At 45.0% G+C, this 24343-nt stretch overlaps 1 protein-coding gene across 3 annotated transcripts in view; it reads right to left on the reverse strand.

Moving 5' to 3' along the window:
- Window positions 1-24343, reverse strand: part of LOC138566803 (zinc finger FYVE domain-containing protein 1-like) — a 730070-nt gene that overhangs the window by 699594 nt on the left and 6133 nt on the right. Inside the window, exon 2 of one of the 3 annotated variants that reach the window (XM_069644466.1) lies at window positions 13304-13479. The exons of the other annotated variants lie outside the window; for them this stretch is intronic. The gene's annotated coding sequence lies outside the window, so the exon portion shown is untranslated. The remainder of the gene's footprint in view (window positions 1-13303; window positions 13480-24343) is intronic. 3 annotated transcript variants of the gene reach the window in all.

Genomic DNA, 24343 nt, shown 5'->3' on the forward strand with positions numbered 1-24343 from the left:
AATGCTGTCACCAAGACAGATGCTCACCCCTGCCAAGAACAGACACATTGGTAGACCTGATGGGTGCTTCTAAGTATCTCAGCACCTTTGATCTCATTGCACTGTATTGGCAAATTGTCTGGTCAGGCAATGCCAAGGGGAGACTGCATTCTGGATCCCAGAAGAGCTTTACTTGTTCAGGGTAATGCCATTTGGACTAAAGAATGCACCAGCCACTTTCTAAAGGCTAGTCGACCATGTTCTGAATGGGTTGGATGAATTCTGCATTGCATATCTGGATGATATAGCAGTCTTCAGCACCACTTGGGATGAACATGTAACACACCTAGAGATAGTGTTGCAGGCCCTTCAGAAGGCCAACCGGACTATAATGGCCAGCAGGTGTCAAATTGGTCAGGGCTCAGTGGTCTAACTTGGGCACGAGGTTGATTGGGGTAAGATTCAGCCTCTTCCCAGTAAGGTACAATCAGTACAAGACTGGCCTACTCCTGCAACCCAAACCCAAGTGAGAGCTTTCCTGGGCCTCATCGGGTATTACAGGAACTTTATAGTAGACTATGGCACCATAGCTGTTCCTCAAACTGCCCTCAACTCCAAAGAAACCCAAGAAGATCACTTGGACTGAGGAGTACGAGAAGGCCTTCCAAGGCTTAAAAGACTGCATGTGCCAAGCCCCTGTCCTCAGGGCACTTGACTATCAAAAATAGTTTATTGTGCAGACGGATGCCTGCGACACTGGGATAGGTGCAGTTCTACCACAGCTAGATGAGGAAGGCAGGGAATACCCTACCAGTTTATCAGCCACCAGCATAAGGACAGAGATCCCAGGTAGTCTACTGTGGAAATGGAATGTTTTTCCCTAGTGCAGGCACTTCGGAAAAACCTGAGGCCCTACTGCCATGGGCCCACTTCACTGTACAGACTGACCATAGGCCCTTAAAATGGCTGATAAATATGAAGGCAAGAATCTTAAATTGCTCAGGTGGTCCATTAGCCTGCAGGGATTCGATTTCACTATTGTGCACAGGCCAGGTACCCAACATTGCAATGCTGATGGGTTGTCCAGAAGGTTTAACCGACCTGAACATGGGACCCACCGAGGGGTGGATTGGCCCCCCCTGTGCTTGGTCCGGGGGGCAGGCAGATTGGCACAAGTGTTAGAAAAAATTTCTCTAGAAGCACCTTTTCCTCCATAGTCCATGGATCCCCAAACGTGTTGCATTTGTTTCTGCATCCTAACCTGACTTTTTACAGTGGAGCAAATTCTTCAGCTGCTCTCCACTGGGCTTTAGCTTATTGTTATGGGGAAAGTGACACGTCCTTGAGGCTGTCAGTACTGAGAAACGTTGCACAGCGTTTGGCGCTGCTTAAGGAATCTCCACACCTCGTGGTTCCCTTCCTCCACCTGGTCACGTCCCACTGGGCTTATCTGCACCGCACTGGCCCCGCAGCAGTGAAGCCCACAGCGGGGCAAGGGCGTGGTGTTTAGCGGTTCCTCCCTTCTTAGAGGTCCATGCTTCAGAAGTATGTCTAGAAGTCCGGAGTGAATCTGGGGTCCCAAGCCTATTGTGTCCGTGTAAAAGAGCAGGAGAGGAAAGAGAAAGTAAGCTGGGACTGGGGTTGGGCTCGGCTGGGTATTTGCTGGGCCTTGGGCCACCGTCTGTTTTATTTGTCGTGGAACTCTGCATACAGATATATCCCTAATGGAGGAGCTGAAGTCTTTGCCAACCTCTCCTTGCCTCCACCCTACCCCCATTGCTCTTCTGTGCACAGCCCGATTTCCAGTTCTCCACCCAAATGCCAGAAAATAGGGCTAAACGTAAGAAACTAGTAATTCGGAGAAGATGGGGGGCTGATTCAGCGAGCCAGGGAATGATTTGCAACTAGTGTATTTCCTCCGCCCCGGGGGGGGGGGGCAGGGGAGAGGGGAAATGAGGGGAAAACTAACATGCCAAGCGGCTCCAACAAATCTACGGGGGAGGCTACCTCTTTGATTCGAGAGGTCCACTGCTTCCAGGGTACGACAAAGCGCTCTTGGGAGGGGCCGGAATTGAGCAAGTCGTTGGGCAAAGAGCACCAAGCAATGGGGGAGGATTGACCACTAAGCCACCAAAAACAGGCTGTATAGCTAATATACATGAATAACATGCCAGTATCGATAGCGACAATGGGAATCTCACTTGTATGTTTAATGACACCTTCAAAACTAAAGCTTTGGCCAGTGGGAATATCTCAATCCTGTCTCCAATCGCACTAGGAAGCTTACAGCCCTGTGTCCCATGTGCTACCCTTCTTTTTCCAACTGTGTCTACTCAACAACCGCCAGCTGTCCTATCCAACCCCGTGAACAATCTCATTAGAGGAGCCAATGCCAGCTGAGCACCTCATGTTGGTGGCACTACCCATAGTGTCTGGATGGAGGGCAGGATATCCAAGCCTCACTCTGAACTCGTACCCAGCCTCTATCTCGCTGCAGGATCCCAGCCCCACTAATGATCACTCACCACCAATCACTGGCCCTCATCCCACGGCTCCGATTGACCTAATGGATACAGAGGCCAATGACCTTACTGAGGGCATGCACTCTCCCACCTCCACTTGTAGCACCTGGAGCGAGACCATGATAGCCATGTGTGCAGGGAATAGCTCTTTCCTCCGGCTCACCCTACTAAGGACCACCAAACCTATGACTCAACTAAGTCCTCAAGGAACCCAACATGCCACTGAACTACCTGCAAAGACGGCAAACCCAGCCCAGGGATGTAACTGTAATCAAGTGTTAGCTGAGTTGTTCACTATCAAACAATTGCTATTAGCTCTGTTGGAGACACAGGAGAGGCGAGGGGGTCCACAAAAGGTGCTCCCCGTCGTTCCACCTGTTCAGGCAAGGCCCTTCAATTCACTTCTGGTAAGCCTCCCAGAGCTAGACACACCCACACCAGTGTCTCTGGACCAGAATGTTGCTTGCGACAACCTTGACTCGGCGAGTCCTCTCTTGGCTTTTGCCACATGCAGGCCCAAAGGCGACACGCTGGAAACCCAGGAAGAGCTGCCTTTGCATCATATAACGTCTAGGGAGTGCAGCAAAACTCATAACCCCCATGATAAGAATCCCATAGTAGATGACAGAAGCCCACGTTTGTTGGATAGCCAATGCCCAAAGCTAAAGGAACTCAGAGTTTCTGACCCCGTTTTAGAGGGAGAACAACCAACCAACCACATCCAAAGGGGGCCAAACAATGCCACATTATTTCTTCTTAGGATTCCCAAATTGCAAGCTAAAAAGTGAGAACCAAATGGACGCTCTCTTAAATAAATGCATGCACTGGCTCTGTAATGTAAGAGGCTGTTTCTCTGTGTCCAGTGAAGCCTTAGTGGGTTGGAAGAGATTATCTAATGAGGGCGATACCCCTGCATAACTCTGCAGAACTGGAATAGAGACTATGATGTCATAGTTAGACTTAGTTCCATTCATTTGCGCAGGAACTCTTATAAATTCCACCAGCTGATATTCAGTGAGTTTCCTCATTGATTTAGGTACTCCGCTCCCCTTTACATGTTCTTTCGAACCTTTGGGGTCGTTGAAACTACTAATTTAGTGATACCAGTGTAACACATGAGATTGGTGGAGTTTTCACTAGGTGCCGGTGGTTGACTATCTAGGTTGAAATGGTGATGAGCGTTGCATGCAGCATTTTTATTATTATTGCAGTGCAAGCTTGTCTGACAATTTCTAAATTCATTTTTCACGAATGATGCTATTCCAGACCAGTAGGCTGGAGAGAATTTGTAACTATGCACATAGCACTTTCAATTTTTTCGTAATTATTTAAAACTTTTTGAATTACTCTACTTCTATTAAGAATTTAATTTTGGATTGTGTATGTATTACTAGAGTAGGGGTATTAATAGGATCCCCTTGGGGACCTGTGTCTTTGACACAGCCCTTTTTCCCCTTTCTCCCCCCTCTGAACAGCAGTAGAATTTATTTTGTTGATGCTGCTCCGATTCTGTACTTTAGGGTGGATAATTGGTTGTCATGCACTTTATCTGTATATATTTAACATGAGCTGTATGTTTTTATATGCGGTTTTATTATGTATTTAGAGCTGTTATGCGACTTGATATGTGATTAATAAAGAAATGTTATGTTTATACTATCCTTGACCTGGCCTATCCCCTCATTGGTTTCTCCAATTTGATGGCTGAATACCTCGCTTGATTTCTCTAGTGGGCTGTACCGTGTGACCCTTCCTTTCCCTTTGGCTCTTTGATCTATTGCTCCCCGGATCCACTTGGTAGGGGACGCCTATACGTGGTTATATAAAAAGGCCTATTAAGCACCTTATCTGGAGAGCTGGTCCCAGCACATTTGAGTCACAAGATAGGAGGCTGTGTCATACCACAACAGTTCGGTGCCCCTGCGTCACTGTGCGACAGTGGTGGCCGCTGAAAGCGGGTTTCCTGCATTCCTTACTGTGCCTCGAGACCTGCTCCAGCAGCGTTTTCATCCGCATCAAGAGTTAGAGCTCCTGTGCAAAACCGGACCTCTATCTGCACCCACAGGGCCTGTGCATCTGGAAGTCGAACCGAGGGTGGGACATCGAACCTCTGACAGCCACCTCAAGACTGGCAAGTGTGGACCAAACCGAGCCAAGAGCGGTGAGCAGAGAAGTCACTTGCCGGTGGCCCTTTGTTCATCCACACGCATTTTCACATTGAAGGCTATTTTGTCATTCTCTTTGGCTTGGTTAGTATTCACTTCCTAAAGCCCCCCAAAAATCAGGAACAGCTTTGTTCATCGTAGCAGATCTTCTCCAGTCTCTTGGAACCCATTTAACCCCTTCAGAATTCTTCCCAACTTTTTCCTGCTTCCTAAGAAGTACTTTGTGAACCTTATGCACAACCGGTGGCCTTTACGCATGCATTGAACACAAGGCTCCATTCATTTTAGGGCTGGACTTATAAAGTTAGGGTTGCCCTCTCTGAAGACTGTTGGTGCTATAAAAGTTATTCACCCTTTCCTTTGCAGATATTAGTGTAGCTACTAACTTTCTCGCACAGACTAGTGAGAAACCTGAAGGTGTCTCCCTGACTAGTCCCTGGGGGTCTGTCATCCAGGTGGCCAGGACACGGCCATCGTTATTGGATCCAGTTCCTGGGGGTGGACCAGTTCCTTGGGGTGGACCAGTGAAGGAGCATCACCTCGATGGGGGGGTCCTAAGGGAGTGGAAGCGGAACACTGATGGGTGAGACACGGTATCCCACTTCTTCCAACAATTTTTCCCCAACCTACTCGGTAGGATACACAAACACTTTACTCCCACCCCTTTTCCGACGCGAACACTTTTGCATATTACGAAGGACGACGGACTAACACTCCAGCCATTTTCCTAACATGTTCCAAAACCAGGGTCAGGCAAAGTCAGCCAATTGACCAGAACCGCACACACCTGACTGCCCTTTCCTTTCACCACAAAGAGCACAATACGAGCAAGGTAGACCGCACGTCCAGCGAGCTAACTCAGCACAGAAATTCAAAAGGAGAAAGAAAGCGCATACTGAGAGGGTGACCAGGAGAGAAGCGACCTTGTCCTTTCCAACCAATGCCTGCGAAACCTCTGCAGAAGGAATGGTAAGAGCGCGAACAATAGCCAACGTGTGTTACAGCAGATGTCCATGAGACCCTCCTCTGCCGATAACCAAGCCAGTGAGAGACGCTTGTCTCCTTGGTACCAACCTGAACTCCAAAGATAAAGAAAGCCAATTTCTTCACAGTCGGTGAGTCGAGGGGTGAGTCCATAAGAAACAACAGAACTGTGTTGAACAAAAAGTAGCAAACGGCTAATTGAACTGTGAAAGCATAAAGCGCTATTGATGTGAAAGGGGGAAAACCAGCAACAGAGGAGTCCGCAACCAGGTGGGTGCTCACAGGAAACTGTGGGTGATTATCCAATTGATGAAACTACCATAACCAGAAGGCCTTGGGAAAGGCGAGAAGGGGGTCAAAGTGGTCATACAAAAGTCTTATAAAATCCTCTATCCAGTCGAAAGTCTTTGACCGACAGAGGATTGTGAAGCTAAGGGAAGTGAAGCCTTCATCGTAAGAGTTGAATGGAAAGGCGCGTTTGACAGATTGGCAAGCGTGGACCCGAACGAGGGATGTCAATAAAGAGGGGACGAAGTCTAAGGTCCCGAAATACAGTGTGTTGACAAGAGCGAACCCGGCCGAGGGATGTCCACAGTGAACTGTACAAAAAGACATTAAGATTTGTAAATGTCACAAAGAAGATTGTGTTGAAAGCCAATATAACCTGGCAGAGGGAAGCTCAAGGGTGAAAGTCTAACACCCACCAACCCGTGAATGCAACGCAGCAAAGTATAAGAGGGAAAGCCTTTTTGAATGCATGCTATGCCAGCGTGACATCAGACAAAGAAAAGCTAATATTCGAGAAGGGTCTGAGCCCGGAAGAAGGGGAACCCAAATAAAACCGGAGAAGAACTCTAGAACCTTTTGTTGAGATGTTTACTTTGAACCCATCAGGCACTCAAAAGCAAGAGGACATAGCTATCGGAAGTCCTGGGATCATTAGGGACATTTCTAGGGATCTGCCCCCGAAAGAGGGGGGGGGGCGGGGTCAAAGGGTGAAAGGCATCACCCAACGTACAAGCAGACAAGAACTTTTTTTGTTTATCATTTCGAGTACATCAGGCCCACGGCGGCTAGAGAATTTTTGGTAGAAAAGGGACATAACCACCGAAGGGCCAAATACCTGAAAGCAGAACTATTGGCTTGTGCTGGGACAGCTCAAGCGTGTGCTGTGCTCCGGAATCCTACCTTGCCCCGTGCTTAAAACGTTTGGAAGGGAGACCCTGAACACTGCATCCTGACCTATTATTTATGAACACTTTTTTCTTTCTTATGAACATTATCCCACACTTCTTTTCGTATTTAGCGTAAGGATTAGCAATAGGCGCTTTTATTTTGACCAGACGCCACTAGGACTGCCTTATTATCATTTGATGGTCGAAGCTTGCTCCCATCTTAGATTTAAGTTTAGATTAGGCGTTTTTCCAACCTACCTTTGCAGTTTAATAAACACCCTTGAATTGTGATCACTTGTGTCTATCTTTACTGTTGCCACCATGAGTTCCTTACAGACTCCAGTGAGAGAGAATATAGTGTGTTGCTAGTGTGCTGTCTTACTATTGCTTTTTAGTATTACTTTGTGTGGTTATTGAGCCTACAATAAATAGTATATCTTTGTATACTACTGTCTAATTGTACTTCTTGGTGTTTCACTGTGTGTGCTCACTGGAGACCCCTGATCACCCTCCCTCCCCCTCACTCCTACTGAGATTTAGTCTTGACTGCTCTCCAAGCTACTGTGAATTGGTCTAGCTATCTTCCCAGAAGTGCATCTAACAAGGGTGGCCTCCTAAACATCTGTCCACCATGCCAGAGTTTAGAAGCCCATTCTAAAACTCACAACTGCAAGCAGCTAGTAAAGGAATACAATGCATAGCCATGATCATATATCCATTGGTTATACCTTATGAATTGGAGTGCAATATCTCCTTAAAAGTGACGGCAGAAAACAGAGCCCATCTGTTTGGACATGCACAATTTTATATTATGAAAACTATATTAAAGACACTCACACTATACCCACCTTCTGAGATACATCACCAATTGAATGTCACCTCTCATATGGAAATCCTGCCTACATTCTTTGTTTTACATAAGCATCACTATGAATTTTGGATTGATAGGAAAGGAGCACGTTGTCCTCAGAAGACAGTGCACAGAGGCATTACAAACAGAATGGCCGTTATTTTTTGCACATGCACCAATGTCCTTTTGTTTCTATTTCCGTTGCGTTTGTATAGTTCTAAAAGGCATTCACCCATGTCACTATAAACATAGTAATCTGGGCAGGCAGTAGATAACAGAGTGATCAATGCTTGATAGTGAGCTGTAGTGTACAGTGGTGAGTATACGTAAAACAAGAAAATATTAAAGGTAGATTTTGTTTGTATATCTCTTGCATTTGAATAGTTCTAAAATTAAGTTCATGTTCTAAAACTATAAACAGGGTGACAAGAACAGGTGGTATTTATACCGATAACCAACACCTTGCATGTTGTAATTGCTCTGCAAATGGTCAGCAAACAATGCTTAACAGCAACTACAACAATACCTAATGCCTGAACTGTAGCACCCACAATTAAAGCAAGACAAGGCAAACCCAGCATGTGGATTGCCACCTCCTGAGAAGTATTGATAGGAATGCGACTTGCCACAGTTCTGTGGGGTGACTCTTAGTACACGTGCTAAGACATGATTCTCACCAGGGACCACAAAGCACCCTCTGGCAATATCCAAGTAAATGGATTAAACAGTGGTCTCAAACTCGCTCTCTCAAGAAGGACCATGGTTGTACTCCTTCCTTGTTACTTTCAAATGGGGGGATCTGCATATTGCTTTAGTGATATTTTCATCCTCTTTCCATTTAGAAATATGCCTTTCGTTGTGATAAGATATGAATGTAACTATTTCCTACCTGCGCCCTGGTTCCATCCATCCCCTTGTACCACCCCTTTTAAAACAGGTGTACTGCAATTGGCACATTACAAACATTCAAATAAAAATTACAAAAGGAATGGTTCTTCCAATCGATCTTGCATGGGTCAACCGTCTTTAGAGCACATAAAAGATAGCATATCATGGCTGTACCTGCGCATATGATACTAAGATTGGCATAGGATGTCCCTACTTGCCATCACTTGGGCATGTAGGGTTGTTCCATGCACACAGTTAACCTGGCTGAAGGTCACAGTACCTGGGCATATAAGGCCTTGCATGGTTTGTGTTGGTGGTACCAGGGCATAGGAATCTTCAATTTTGCATATGATGGAGATGGTATTAAATACACAGGTGAGGTTGTAGATTGCTTACTATGCAGTACGTGAGCAGTTGAGGCTTTACTTTGCATGGTAAGGCGGTCTCTGTAAAAATATGTGCATAGCACCCGATGGTGGTAACGGAGCATGTGAAGCCTGTAGTGTAATTTCAAGCCAGCATCCAAACATTTGAGCCTATACTTGTCATGATGGCAATGCTTGACATATGCAGCTGCTCATAGCAAAGGAGGGCAGTGACTGTCTAGGTTTGGCTGAACATGGCATTGGTAGAAGGGCATGGGTTGTGAAACTGTACCTAGCAAATGAAGACTTAGTCTGACATAGGAGACAGTAGCTGAACCTTTGAGGATGTACTGAGGAAATACGCTGTAAAGAACATATGAAGCGGTTTCTGATCACAAGGCTGTAGCTGTACAGATAAGGCTGCACTGAATGGATGAAGCTATACCTGGACATAGGATGCTGTAACTGAACACATGGGTCCATTCAAACGGACCATATTCTGGGCATGAAACAAGGCCATGCATGCCAATATGAAACTGTTCCTGGTTACATGAATCTGTTTCCGACAAATAATATGCCCTGGAATAGGATGACATTGCCAGCTCTGCCCCTAGCATCTCATCATTGTACCCCTGTTATATCAGACAATCAGAGTAGTCAATATAAGACTAATTGTATAACTTTCTTTCTCATAATTAGTCATTGTAGCATACTTATACTTCTGCAATATCACTTGTCGATCATCAGCATCAACGGTCACGAAAAGTCACTTCCGGTTACAACACTGGCGTCAAAGGGCATGTGTTGTCACTTCCTCTCTCCCTTGTATTTTAGTGAATTGACACGACTGGTTCAGTAATACAACAGACCACTTGAATTTGTCATTTAAACCTGCTGCATGGCAATTAAGCCTATGCATCCAGTGTTATTCCAATTTATCAATCCTGAGGATAGGGAAAATTAAGACTTGGATTCACGAGATAAATAAGTACCCAGGAGAGCTGATCTTCAGAATGTTTGTTTTCAACATAGTGACTAATTAGAGGTCATTATTTATTAATTTTTTGTATGAATGTTCCATGATCCGGATGGAAGCAGAGCATGTAGTCATGGAGTTGTATTTTCTCACATGGGTGAAAAACTGTATAAATAATGTTTGACAGGTCGTTCGCCATGGGATACAACAACTGTTACTCTCTATATTTTATTACATGGATTAACACTACATTCACTGCCTGGAAAATGTTTGTAGGAGATGGAAAATTGAAACATGCAGTGACAATTCTGGGAGTACTTTTGGTAGTATGAAGTTTGGATCTATGTGATCACTGCAAGTATTTTACTGCGAATTGCAAAGATTTTGAATTTTTGAGGATTCACACCCCCTACCCCCCATTGTATTATTTACTTTACCTCCCACATATATGGGGTGAAATTAGGATGTCAAAATTCTACATGTTTGTATTTGCAGTAAATGTATGCGCAGTGATGGGTGTATACATGAATTTGCAAGGACCCATCTGTCATTCAGATTTTATTTTTACTTTTTTGCACAAAATGCGGTTTAGGTAAAGGTTCCTAAAGAAAATATTCCAGTTTTTAAAGATCAGTGGTTTCAATTTGGGAATATTGTAGGAAAGAGGTGACACACATATCAAAAGTCTTTGCTTGCATTGTTTTGTCTTCAAGAGAAAGAAAATTCTCTATGGGTAAACCAAGCTCTTTTGGCTACTTACAACACGTTGGGACCATACCATTGGTGAAAGGCGCTATACAAATGACAATTACATTACTTGTTTTAAAGATAGTACATGGATATCCCCTTTCTTGTAATTATTGCATTTATGGTAGCACGCAAAGCCTGTGGGCATCTAGGCGCCGTTACTTAAGCAGTTACATACCATAAGTTACAGAGTAAGAAGGTGTCAGTCATAGCAGAAATCGTAGAAGTAGGGTGAGGCCAGTTCGATAAACAGGTGAGTTTTATGTTTTTTCCTGAAGAGGTGGAAAGGGGTTCTTACCAAAGTGGGAGTGGGAGGTGTTTCAACAGTATGGCAGAGCGAACAGGGAAGCTGGATCCGCCGGCACTCTTGCGTTTAAATATCAGTGTGCTGAGGCAGTGGTTATTAGTAGATCAGAGGGGTCTGCTGGGAATGCATCTCTTGACCTGCCGGGCGAGGTATGAGGGCGCGTTATTGGACAAGCAGCGTGGGTTATGGCAAGAATTTTTTTTTAAATTTTATTTGTTCATGGACGGATCTTCTTGTCTCCGAGATGTGATTGTGCTTGCTCGGGGAGATCAAAAGATTTGAGTGCAGTCAGCTTTCACAGTACAATTTCTCCTAAACTGTAAAAATTAAGGGCAGATTTGTCTTTCTGGGATTTAGGATATTAGCTGTTGTAGTATAACAGTAGGTTTTATCTGTAGGGTTACAAAAAAAAAAGTGGTGTACAGCCTGCCATTTTTGGAATCAGATCAACATATCGAGGAATGTAATCTCAATATTAATCACAATACATGTACATTTCAAATTGATACTCTATGAATTAAGTATTGGTAAAATATGTCAAGGAGTGTTAACTCCCTTTCAGATGACCAACTTCATTCAATGGTATCCAGTGATTCCCTCGAATACAAAGCATCAAATGCAAAAGCATCGAAAACATCCATTCGCAAAGGTTTTATTTTTATTATAATGGGTTTTAATGGGTAAAAATGCATTTTTTCTATGCATTCTTTTCTATGCTTTTGCATTCGATGCAATCACTATAAACGATCATCAATCTAACAGTTCCAACGGAATACATTTGCTGAAAAACAATTTTGGCCCAAAATGATCTTTGAACTGCACCATGTCGATTTTTTGCAAAGATTGGAAAAAAGCTGCCCCCAACTGCTTTGTCCTTGTTTTGATGACACTATTCACTGCCAATCACAAAAATATTGTTACATAGAGCTACTAGCAAAAAGTAAATCTGTATGAAACAGCGAATGGTAAATTTGTTCGAATTTTTGCTGTACAAAAATTGAGTACAGACACAAATTTCGAACAAATCTACCACCAGTGTGATTATAGTGAACAAGGGGAGCAGGGGTGTTCCCCGTACCCTTGTTCGCTACAATCGCATCAAGGTTTGCAGGGGTGACCCCCGTGACCTAAATAATAAGGTAAAAAAAGTGAAGGGAACCAACATTGCAGAGAGATGGAGGAGTTGGTGGTGGCGGCACACAGCGAGGCATGGCGCCAAAAGGTAAGTAAGGGGGTGGTGCGGGGTGTGGGTTGCCAGAATTGTCTATGGGAGAAACAACCAAACTCATTTTCGTTTAAATGACTTTCGGTCTTTTCTCCCTCCGACATTTCTTATTCGAACAAATCATGGACAAATAGTAAAAAGTACCCATACTCCACACGTGTTCTATAGAGAGACATGATAATACTCATCAATTGTTGAAAATCAATGATATGTAGGTCGATGTTCTGAGTCGCTTGATGTGCTTTGCACTCTGAAGTAAGCTGCACTGAGAACGGGTGCGTGTGGCTGGCTGGCTGGCATACCGCGGAACAGATATGGAGGGGAGGCGAGAGTTGGTGTGCTGCAGTATACTGGGACCTTCAGTGCGCTCTCCCCACCAGTCACCTCACCCTGGTGCTGTGGCGTGCATTGCAAATATTTTAAATGGTGCATCCTAGGGCCTTGAAACATGGTTTTCAAGCCTTCGAGTTTTGTTCCTCTTGTTGAGATGCTTCAAAGTGAGCTTTGTCCGGTCCTTTTACGACCACATTGATGTTTTTCTGATTCCAGGGAATCGTCTCATGTGTGAAGGGACTGCAAAGGGGTGGAATGTCCAAATGTCACGTACCCAGTAATGTCTGAAGGGTCCCAACAGGTTAACTATACAAAATGTGGTGCAGACTGGTGGAAAGATGAGGAATTGTAGAAGGCAAGAACAGATTTTCGTCTTTAGATAGATAAATAGATATATAGACAATAGAAATCCAACAATGACATTCTGAAGGTATAAAGTTAGCTTATGACCCTTCTACTAGTTGGGGGTGAATTACCACACAGTTACCTCTTTTTAGGGACGTCCATGTATAAAAGAGCTGATGTCAAAATATCTCACTAACAATCAAATTGAAGATTTAGCATTTTTAATGAAATATTGAATATCTTGCAGAAATTATCTTATGTATTAATGGCTGAAGGAAGAGGAAAGAGGATCTGAAAGCCAAGCACATAAGATTATAATGGACAATGAAAACATGGAGTTATTGAAAAAACAACCTGCAGAATCCTAATAGGACATGGGCGAAAACAGCTTACATGAGGTTGAGATAAAGGACTGAAGAAATCGCTCAGGGCTCAGACTTACCTTACAAGCACATTATCTAGACTTTGACATAACAAAGACACAGATAAGTTCTTGAAACCGCCCGTCCCTTTCTTTGCACTCCATAACAAAGGGGATGACATAGTGACTTGCCCTTCATGTTGGTGGCACACGAGTGGTGACGTGGCAGAAGCAGGGAGGAAATAAAAAGGAACCACCTGTGCAGAAAAGAGACACGTGTGGTAGAAAGCCACGCAAGGAACATGAGAATGCAGCATGCTGTAGATTGATGGGGGAAAAAGCAAACGTTTGCGTCAGTCCCTGGTTCCATACACGAGGACTTAGCTCTCCACAACCACAGAGATGAGAGCATTACCATTCACCTTTTCTTCATTGAAAAAAGGCAAATAATCCTAACAAAAGAAATACATAATAAAAATACTTGCAACAAGAACAGACACATAGAAGGCAGCTTTTGCCCTTGCAGCTCCACAGATGTGTTTCCAGAGGCGGTACCAGCAGAACAATGATGCAGGGAATTGTTCTTAGAATATTACTATCTGATTTAAGAGTAGGTTTACAGCACAAAATACATCCTTTAAATCTGCTAATAAAATCAGAGAAGGAGTTGGAGCGGAACAAGATGAGAAACTGCTCTTCTGAACAGCCGCGAAGAACTGCATCCCTTGATTTCAACTCCCCTGCTGTCCTCCTCCTCCTGGATCCTTCTTCTGCATTAGACACAGCAAACCACTCCATCCTCATAAAAAGGTTCCATGACACCCTTGGTATCTTGGAGCTGGCACTGGACTGGCTTACCTCCCTTCCTTGCCGACTGCTCTTCCAAAGTCATTCTAGGAACCTTCTCTTCCCCTACTTCCTCCTCCACCTGTGGCGTCCCCCTTGGCTCTTTAACATCTACCCTACTCTGCTGGCACGCCTCATTTCCTCCTTCTCCTCCAACTTCCAGTGTTATGCAGACGACACACAACTCTTCTTCAAACTTCCTACAGGTGCCCGTACACCGTCCTTCATCCCCAACTACCTCTCTGCAATCCAGGCTGGGTGTACTTCTAATGATCTTTGCCTCAACGTCAGCAAAACAGAGATTCTCCCTATTGGGACCCCGGCACCGACTTCTTCCCTTCACTCTGGCCTTCTTCTATGAGCTCTCCCCCTGCTCCATCTTCAGGAGCCATAAACCTCAGGGTCATCTTCGACTCCTCTCTCTCCTCCCCCCCCATACTCAGGACATTGCCAGGAAGTCGCACTTCCATCGAATCCTTCTGAAAGGAATTCTACCTTTTCTCACCTTCCCCCAGAGCCTCAATGTTACCCGGGCTCTGGGTCTCTCTAGGCTGGACTATTGAAATAGCCTCCTTCATCCACTCTGCAACCCCTCCAGCTAATCCAGAATAGGGCAGCAAACCTATCCTTGGTCTCAAGCCCAGGGACCTCATCTCTACTGCCCTACAAAGTCTCAGCTGGCTCTAGATCGCAGCACAGATTACATTCAAATCCCTCTTCATCATCCACAACGCTGTCTGGGGCCAGAGACCACTACCTGCAACTCTTTCCGACCAGATACTCCCCCTCTAGGCACCTGCGTTCCTCTGGCACCAACTCCTTGTGTGTGAAGCAGTTTGCTAAATAGAGAGCAGGTGGTCGATGGCTTTCCTCAGCTGGTTCCCGCCTTCTCCTCTCTCTTCTTCTTGAGCAGGACATCCTTAAGTTCCAGAAAATCCTCAAGACCTTCCTCTTTACCTCTTCCTTCCCTCCCCCTCACCCCTGCTAATCGCACATTAGCTTGACTGGTGTGCAGGGCCCCTATGCATCCTCGGGGCTAATAAAATCAGAGAAGGAGTTGGACCGGAACAAGATGAGAAACTGCTTTTCTGAACAGCCGCGATGAACTGCATCCCTTGATTCCAACTCCACTGCTGTCCTCCTCCTCCTGGATCCCTCTTCTGCATTAGACACAGCAAACCACTCCATCCTCATAAAAAGGTTCCATGACACCCTTGGTATCTTGGAGCTGGCACTGGACTGGCTTACCTCCCTTCCTTGCCGACTGCTCTTCCAAAGTCATTCTAGGAACCTTCTCTTCCCCTACTTCCTCCTCCACCTGTGGCGCCCCCCTTGGCTCTTTAACATCTACCCTACTCTGCTGGCACGCCTCATTTCCTCCTTCTCCTCCAACGTCCAGTGTTATGCAGACGACACACAACTCTTCTTCAAACTTCCTACAGGTGCCCGTACACTGTCCTTCATCCCCAACTACCTCTCTGCAATCCAGGCTGGGTGTACTTCTAATGATCTTTGCCTCAACGTCAGCAAAACAGAGATTCTCCCTATTGGGACCCCGGCACCGACTTCTTCCCTTCACTCTGGCCTTCTTCTATGAGCTCTCCCCCTGCTCCATCTTCAGGAGTCATAAACCTCAGAGTCATCTTCGACTTCTCTCTCTCCTCCTCCCCCCTATACTCAGGACATTGCCAGGAAGTCCCACTTCCATCGAATCCTTCTGAAAGGAATTCTACCTTTTCTCACCTTCTCCGAGAGCCTCAATGTTACCTGGGCTCTGGGTCTTTCTAGGCTGGACTATTGAAATAGCCTCCTTCTTAATCTTCCTTCATCCACTCTGCAACCCCTCCAGCTAATCCAGAATAGGGCAGCAAACCTATCCTTGGTCTCAAGCCCAGGGACCTCATCTCTACTGCCCTACAAAGTCTCAGCTGGCTCTAGATCGCAGCACAGATTACATTCAAATCCCTCTTCATCATCCACAACGCTGTCTGGGGCCGGAGACCACTACCTGCAACTCTTTCTGACCAGATGCTCCCCCTCTAGCCATCTGCGTTCCTCTGGCACCAACTCCTTGTGTGTGAAGCAGTTTGCTAAATAGAGAGCAGGTGGTCGATGGCTTTCCTCAGCGGGTTCCCGCCTTCCCCTCTCTCTTCTTCTTGAGCAGGACATCCTTAAGTTCCAGAAAAGCCTCAAGACCTTCCTCTTTACCTCTTCCTTCCCTCCCCCTCACCCCTGCTAATCGCACATTAGCTTGACTGGTATGCAGGGCCCTTATGCATCCTCGGGGCCCTGACCTCGCCCTTTTATCAACCCAGCTGCAGTCTATCCTCTGCACCACTGGAGGTTGCACTTACTTTTGTTCATACCAAGTCACCTGCTGCTCTCCATGAGCACCACAGAACCTATCCCATACCCCTCTCCCCTCTGCACTTTCACGTTCTGAACACTCACAAGGCATAGTAGGTTTGTCTTCCTCTCCCCATGGTCGCTTCGTTTCTTGTATTTAATTATTTAACATTGTAACATTGTTGTAATTACATAGTCTATCATCCCCTCTTGCCCTGTGGGCGCTTTGAAACAGTATCTGCTTCCTCTATAAGCGCCTAACAAGTAAGTGAACAATAAAGAAAGAAATAAGCTGCAGTCAGGTAAAAATGGTCTAGTCGGAGCGCCGTTCAGTGTAGACCAGAGGCCTAAAAGTACAGCACAAACTCAAACAATGAAACTGGCTTCTTCAGGTGGCTCCTAGAGGTCAGGTGCCAGCGATTTTCATCTGCATAGATGATGCTCGCCGTACTTCTCACTCCTGAAACTGTCTTCTTCTTGGGATTGCTCCTTCAAGGGCCGCAGCCAGCAATTTCCATCTGGCGAGATTATGTTCGCCGTTAGTCACCCTTGTCAGCCACGCAACTCTGCTAAAGCTCCTCCCACTTCCCAATGCCCCTAACATATTGAAGGAGGAACCTGCACTGCTTATCCTCCGACCCCATTTTGAGGTGAAGCAAGTCAAATATACTCTTCACTGCCACCCTGATGCTACTCATCCTGGCTATTAGCAATTCCCTCTGCAGTCTGAACTTCTCGCATCCCATCATATAGTGATCCACCGTTTCTGGGCTTCCGCACGCCTCACAATTTCGCAGATGTGACTCTACCCATCTTAAACTTCCATCCTTTCAAACCTGCATGGCCCACTCTTAGCCGATACAGAATAGTTTTCTCTCTGTGTGCAAACTGTGCATTCCCCCACATGTTTTACACTGAAACTTCCTTTGTACCGCGTACATGCGACTCCCCTTCCGACTCGTATCCCATCTACATTGCCATTCTCCTTTAACTCCTCCTTTCACCACCACCTGGGCATCAGATACACTTTAGGGGATCTCTATATCCATTAATTCCCTAGTCGTGGCCTCATACGCAGCTCTGTCCACCTAAATTTCCCAATATCCCACAATGACTGGGGATCCATGCCAATTCAATCCCCATCCCACCCACTGTGCATTTCTATAGCTGGTGTATAATACACAACACAATGGCCTTTTATATCGCTGTTCCATTCCTTAATAGCTTGTAATGTACTCAACGAGTCCACAAATACCACACATTTTTCCAGCCGTTTCCCCATAGCTAGAACCACTGCCATATTTACTGCCATCAACTCTGCCGTGCCTACGAAAACATTATCTGTGATAACCTTGCCTTTTTAAACTACTCTTCCTCCTTAGAATAGTAGGCCACTCCTACGTTGTGCCTGTCGGGGTCCCTGGATCCATCGGTATATACTTGTGAACCTACTTTACCCCCTACATACCCAAACGCCAATTTTTTGATTTCCCCTCTATCACCCTTTTTTTTCACCACTGCCTTCGTCAAATTGAAACTGATTTTCGGTTCATGCAACATCCATATGGGAAATGGAACTCTTTGTCAACATTCTCCACTATCTGTAGCACCTCCACCCACAGGTGCTTCCCTAACCTTTCAGCATGAAACCCAAAGATCCCTCCTCTTCTCTCCCAGCGTTCACCTTTGTATACATGCATCCAGTAAACCTCCAGGCACATTTTTATTGAGTGCCACTCACTGAAGGAGTGCCATCTCAACCAATATTGAACACAGAGTTCGGCAGAGTTCAGTCAGCAGGAGACCCTTGACAAGTGAGGAGCTGCAGCGACGGACTTCCCTACTGGCGTTCTTTTTTCCTGTCGATCCTGGCGTTGGTGTGGCTTTAAGGAAAAAAAGCCCAACCAACCATAAAAACTACGGGAACGCGCGGAGCGCGCGCAGAGTTCGGCAGAGTTCAGTCTGCAGGAGACCCTTGACAAGTGAGGAGCTGCAGCGACGGACTTCCCTACTGGCGTTCTTTTTTCCTGTCGATCCTGGCGTTGGTGTGGCTTTAAGGAAAAAAAGCCCAACCAACCATAAAAACTACGGGAACGCGCGGAGCGCGCGCGGAGTTCGGCAGAGTTCAGTCTGCAGGAGACCCTTGACAAGTGAGGAGCTGCAGCGACGGACTTCCCTACTGGCGTTCTTTTTTCCTGTCGATCCTGGCGTTGGTGTGGCTTTAAGGAAAAAAAGCCCAACCAACCATAAAAACTACGGGAACGCACGGAGCGCGCGCGGAGTTCGGCAGAGTTCAGTCTGCAGGAGACCCTTGACAAGTGAGGAGCTGCAGCGACGGACTTCCCTACTGGCGTTCTTTTTTCCTGTCGATCCTGGCGTTGGTGTGGCTTTAAGGAAAAAAAGCCCAAACAACCATAAAAACTACGGGAACGCGCGGAGCGCGCGCGGAGTTCGGCAGAGTTCAGTCTGCAGGAGAGGAGAGGAGAGGTGAGTTGGATCATGCAAGATGTCGGCCCACAAACGCGCCTAAAAGCGAAAAACAACAGGGGTAAAACCCAGGAATTATTTCCCCCTACCATGATATTGGAGCTTTCCAACTCCAGTGTAAACTATACCGACCCGTATGAGCTGCCCACAAACATGCAAACACCTAGCTCACCTGCCTTAACAAACAGAAACCCCTACGGTAACCCTCCAGTTTCGCCCACTCCAGACTCATATACAACATGTACTCCTACGCAAGCTCCTAGTCAGATGCTAAATGACAATTCGATGTCTTTTGATAGAGTACAATCAAACGAGACACTTAGAGAGAAAGAAGCAAAAGAGGGGAGGGGAGAACCAAACACTGAGAAGATACAGAGGCTCTCGACATTAGTGATTGCGAGTTTGAACACCTGGACCGTTGATAAGCTATCAAGTAAATCCACTGATTCTAAACAGTCAAATGACCTAACTCCTTCCAATCCTGCGACAATCACAGACCAACCTGTAAAAGACAATTGCTCGAGCGCACAACAAGCGTCTCGAGTAGAAACGCAATTAGACATGGACCAATCTCAAGAGACAAACAATGATAAGAGGTGCGTTGACCTGGCAACATCCAATGAAAAAATTCACCTAGATAAAACTGTCTCACCACGACCCTCTAGGTTGGATAAATCAGACAGAGAATTGCTGGAAGTCTCAATTGCCCTGTCTCCGCTGACACGACCAAATGGAAGCACCCAGGAGGTGCGAAAATCAGCAAACAGCGCTGAATCAGACGATGAAAATTCTCAGGGACGAGATTGCCTTGATAAAAATAAAGACAACATGAAAAATGGTGAGTTCTCAAACCCAGCAAATAGAGACCCCATTATAGCAAGAATAACGTCATCCATCTCGAAAATATTACCGACAAACTTAAGTACGATTGAACGCCTAGCCAAGATGACAGCGGCAAAATCCAAATGGAAATTGGATTATGAAAGAGACATCGCTTCTCCAATAAACAAAACACAGAATACAGTCAGTGATGAAAGGATCTACAATGATAGTCTGTTGCTAGAACCCACAGAACATGTCGCAAATATTCTGCGACACATGCAAGCGGAGGACATGGGTACATCCCCACAAAAAATAGATCCGCCCACTACAACTGTATGTGTTCATAAATTAACTCACGAAGAAGCTGCAAGGGAATCAAAGTTAATGAAGAAAATGAAAGAAGACTTCGAACAAATGAAGCAACAACTAACAGAAACCCATTTGAAATTGAAAAAAAAGGACAGACGCACCAGTAGTAATGACTGGGACCCACACAATTCTAACACTCTGGAGAATAGCAGTTCCACACATCCAGCTCGTCAATGGACACAAGCATCCTCTTCACAAAAAAAGGACGAGCTAGTGTATGTAACAAATACAATGCCAAAAACAAACTTAAACATAAGCATGGCGGAAAAGACTCTTGAAACTACAACTGCAAGCAAAAATCATAACGACTCAAATGGCTCAGTCAATAACGAAGAAAAAACAAAGGCCACCGCTAAACCAAACATATCAACGGCCGCTGCAATTCAAATACACAATAATGTGCTAGCTGCCACCTCCTTGGCTCTCATTCCTTTTACCAAACTATATGAATCGCTTGGTGACGGGATCACGACACAGGGCTCCATGCTAGCCAACATAAACGAAAAACTAAATAAAATGGAAATTCAACATGGTGAGCTACTAACACGCTTGGAAAAGGAAATAGAACAAACAGCGGCTTGGCACTCAAGGCTAAACGATCTAGCAATGCGTGATAATCATGAGAAGGAAATCCTGATGAAAGCTGTGCTAGAATGTATGTCATGGCTGCGGCACAGAGAAGATAATAAGGAAAAAAATGAAACTCATGGTACCAAAGAAGCAAAGACAGCGGTCGTCAGGACCAACGATACGACTGGGCCTGCAGTTGTAGCTCCCCACAATAAATGTGCTGCATCAGTAAGCACACAAACGTCCATAGAACCCAGGCAGCCATCACAGTTGGAACAAAAAGCGGCAGGAACCAACGACAAATTAGCAACACGAGTCGTAGTAGTGGAAAGTGACCACGACCCCCAACAAGTGCAAGAACCAAACTTCCCACCTCAAGCAAGTCAGCTCCTGTCGACTTCGCTCCATCAAAATCCAGTAAAAACTGCCCCACTTGCCTCACAAACAGATGTGCATTATCAGACCGGGAAAAAAAACACACCCTTGACGTTCGATATGTTTAAAGGTCCAGCGAAGTCGACTTCATTCATTCTAAGTAAAGAAACTAAAGAAAAGGTCGCAAAGACAGGGAAAAAGTGCACAAACACTAAAAAGGCAGGAGCAAAGAACCAAACAACTAGTTCCAGAAAATTTTTGAGAAATCTGACCACTCCTACCAGGCCTGGTTTGTTTGACCGTGAAGTCTCAAAACCGACAGCCCCTGCAAAGAAAAAGCAAAAAGTTGCGAAAGATACCAATGAGCAAACGATACTCGATAAAGGAAATTCGAAAAAACGAGCTCGTCACGAGTCGGAAAGTAGTGAACTTCACTCCACACCTTCATCAATCGATCTTGCAGATTTATCCACCTACTCAGTAAGCTCGGAGGACGAAGCTAGTCAAATGACGTCATTGAGTCCTGATAAAAACAGAAGTCAACACTTGGCAATTATGGCTGAGCAGACAAACCAACAAAAAAGACTAAACCGGAAAAGGAAACAAGACGAAAATTCAGATATAATCCTGGGCTCTACCACATAAGTAGCAGACAAACAGGCCCACAGCAATCCGGCAAAGTCTCCAAGACTCAGCTGCAATGATGGCTCTCAGCAGGGAAAAACCCACAAGCAAACCGCTGCTGGGACGACATCAAACGAACACTCCAACTTAAACCCAAATCCCAAATTGACATCAGCCCAACGATCCAAAATAAACAGAAGTGTGCACATCGATACAAAAAAGGAGACAAATGAATCCGTGAGTAAACAGACTCGAGAATGTACTGGCAGACAATGATTCAATGAATCTAAATCGCAGGAACGTCCTAAACTTACTGCAGAGTGTTCCCGCTCTACGGACCATAACTACAGATGATATCAAAATTGTAGAATATGTGTCCGAATGCAGCACCGACATAGTACTGCTGCATATAAAATCTCACGCAGTGCGCCAAGCAATTTTGGCTGCTTCGGAGGAACTGTTGTTTTTTGGATTTGAAATAAAACAAGAAGTGGCCTCTCCAAAAAATTCTACAAGAGACAACCTAAGATCCTCTCCAAACGAAAAAGCGAAGGACCTGCTAAGAGCGAAGCTCAGGGAAACGATGAAACTCTCTACAAACTCCTCTAAATTCAGAAATAATGGAGACATGAAAAGAAATAGATACACCTCTGACACAAGACCGGAAAGAAATCCAGTTTAGCAATGAATGGACGTAAAGAGAGATTACTCAACACTTGTATACTGGAACACAAGAGGTTTTGACCATCTTTTCAATGAGTTCCTATTAGACCTAGAACTGAATCTGATCATATGTTTGCAAGAAACTTGGTTACGTGAGACACCCACGAGAGATGGCTACCTAGTTCTCGCAAACCCTGCAATTAAAAACAGGCTGGGGCGCCCATTTTCTGGACTGATAACGATGGTCAAACAAGGAAAAGGGTGGGAAGTGATTGAATCAAACAATCTGAACCCATTTGTACAAAGCACACTGCTACAATTAAAATGCCACGCAGCTGAAGCAAGGAAATACATGTTAGTAGTTAATGTATACTGGAACCCAGTTAAGATCTCAACTAAACATTTCATTAATTCAATAACAGCTATAATAGATCAAGGACAGCTTAAATATAATGACTTGAAGATTCTAATATGCGGCGATTTAAATCTTGCCGATCTAATTGACCTACAACTTCAATCAAATGCAAGTTCCTCTACAGGAGAAATGGGTTCAAACAGATGTAAAAAATGGACTCAGGCCATGCAAATGAGGAATTGCATGATGACAAATGGAAACCTAACAGGTGACTTCCCGCCTCATCACACGTGGCACAACATGGGCCTACACAAAACCTTGGACTACATCTGGGTCTCTGCAAATCTTTGGGACCAAGTTCTTGATCTCTCCATGCACATAATGACAAGAAGTGACCACGACGCGTTAGTGCTGCTTTGGCAAACAGATCAGTACATCGCTGACAGGATACATACTGGTGCCCTTGAAACAAATCAAGCTGGCAATCGCTTGAGATTAAATAGAAAACAAATCTCAACTATGACTGCGAAACTTCAATCGGAGAATGACGAGGCAATACCTCTGATAAACTATATGCCTCTGCTGATGCAATTTCACTTACCCAAAGGAAGGAAAACAGGTAACAACGTACAACACAAACATAAGTGGAGTACACTGACCAACGATAAAAAGAAAGAGGTACGGAAAGACATAAGAAAACTAAAGAAAAACTTCGGCCCACAAACGTTACTGCTGATTAAAAAAAGGAAACAATATCATAATTGGAAAAAATCCTTTGCTTCAATGAGAGATCAGGAAAGAGGAGCTCTGATGCTAAAACTAATAGTAACAAAAAATGCAAGTGAAACCTGGGCGATTTTGAATAACGAAGCTCCGTTTCAGAACTTAAAGCTGGCTAATGGGGTAGCCGAGGCGACTTGGGTAGATCACTTCTCAAAACTATTCTTCACCAACAGTGAATGCACGAACAGTGACAATTATATCACTCAAGTAAAGTGGGATACGTCTGAGCAACTTGAAGACATAAACATAAAAATCTCAAAACTCAAAAACTCTAGAGCGGCTGGACCAGATGGAATTAGTAACATAATGCTAAAAAAGAATAAAACAGAATGGTCCCGCTTCATTGAGATTGTACTTAATCACATCACAACGGCAAAAAAAGTCCCTCAGTCTTGGACCACGGCAATAATAGTGCCAATCTATAAAAAAGGCTTACGCGAAGACCCCTCCAACTACCGACCAATCGCGCTGCTAGACACGATTGGTAAAATAATGGCATCCTTTCTGCAGCAGAAGTTAGCAAATTGGGCCTCGAAATCGAACCGCTTGGACCTTCGGCAAACTGGGTTCACCAAAGGAGTGGGGACTGAAGTGAACCTAGTAATACTGAATTTACTAAAACTAGAAGCCTAAAACAAAAAAGAAACATACACCTAGCTTTTGTCGATATGCGTCAAGCGTTCGACTCGATAAATCGTGAGTTACTGTGGAAGAAATTGAGGATCTGGGGCTGCCCCGAAGAGATCTTACAGCCTATAATTGCCCTGCACACAAACACCTCAATCAGGGTACGACTGAACCAACAAGGAGACCTGACATCCCCCATTATGACAAACACGGGTGTGAAACAAGGGTGCCCCCTAGCAGCGCTGCTCTTCAAG

Source organism: Ambystoma mexicanum, chromosome 2p, assembly GCF_040938575.1.
Source record: "Ambystoma mexicanum isolate Mex_15411 chromosome 2p, UKY_AmexF1_1, whole genome shotgun sequence".
Classification (NCBI taxonomy): Eukaryota; Metazoa; Chordata; class Amphibia; order Caudata; family Ambystomatidae; genus Ambystoma; species Ambystoma mexicanum.